Genomic DNA, 577 nt, shown 5'->3' with positions numbered 1-577 from the left:
ACACACACACACACACACACACACACACACACACACACACGAGAAAAACAAAAGGAGGGGGAAAAACAAAAATATTCCTAATACGCTAAAATTATCAGCTGTGAAATATATAGACCTAATAATGTAAACACTGAATATTTATCAATACCACTAATAATACCAAAATAGCAATTTAGCAATAACACCACAAGGTCAAATGGGGTATATTTTGAAAGAATAATTCAACCTTAGGGAACTACTCATGTAATTTATTATTTTATATTAATGGAGAAAATTATATAGTTATCTCTATACATCTCAAAAGGTATTTGATAAGAAGTCAACATCCATTTTTCTATTAAAATAATAACCCAAAAACTTTCAGTAAGCAAGGAATAGAAGGAAACTTTCTTTGTATAATTATGGGTATCTAGCAACAACAAAAATATATATATTTAACAGCAGAATACTATAGGAATTCCAAAGTATTCAATAAGATCAAAATAAGTCACAAATTTTTAACTATATAAAATTTAAAAGAAAACATTTACATGATGAAAAATGAAATACAGATTGGGAGAAAATATGTACAGGGTAT

Source organism: Aethalodelphis obliquidens, unplaced genomic scaffold, assembly GCF_003676395.1.
Source record: "Aethalodelphis obliquidens isolate GAN/ISIS:26980383/991018 unplaced genomic scaffold, ASM367639v1 scaffold4, whole genome shotgun sequence".
NCBI classification, from domain to species: domain Eukaryota; kingdom Metazoa; phylum Chordata; class Mammalia; order Artiodactyla; family Delphinidae; genus Aethalodelphis; species Aethalodelphis obliquidens.
This window is presented reverse-complemented; position numbering follows the sequence as displayed.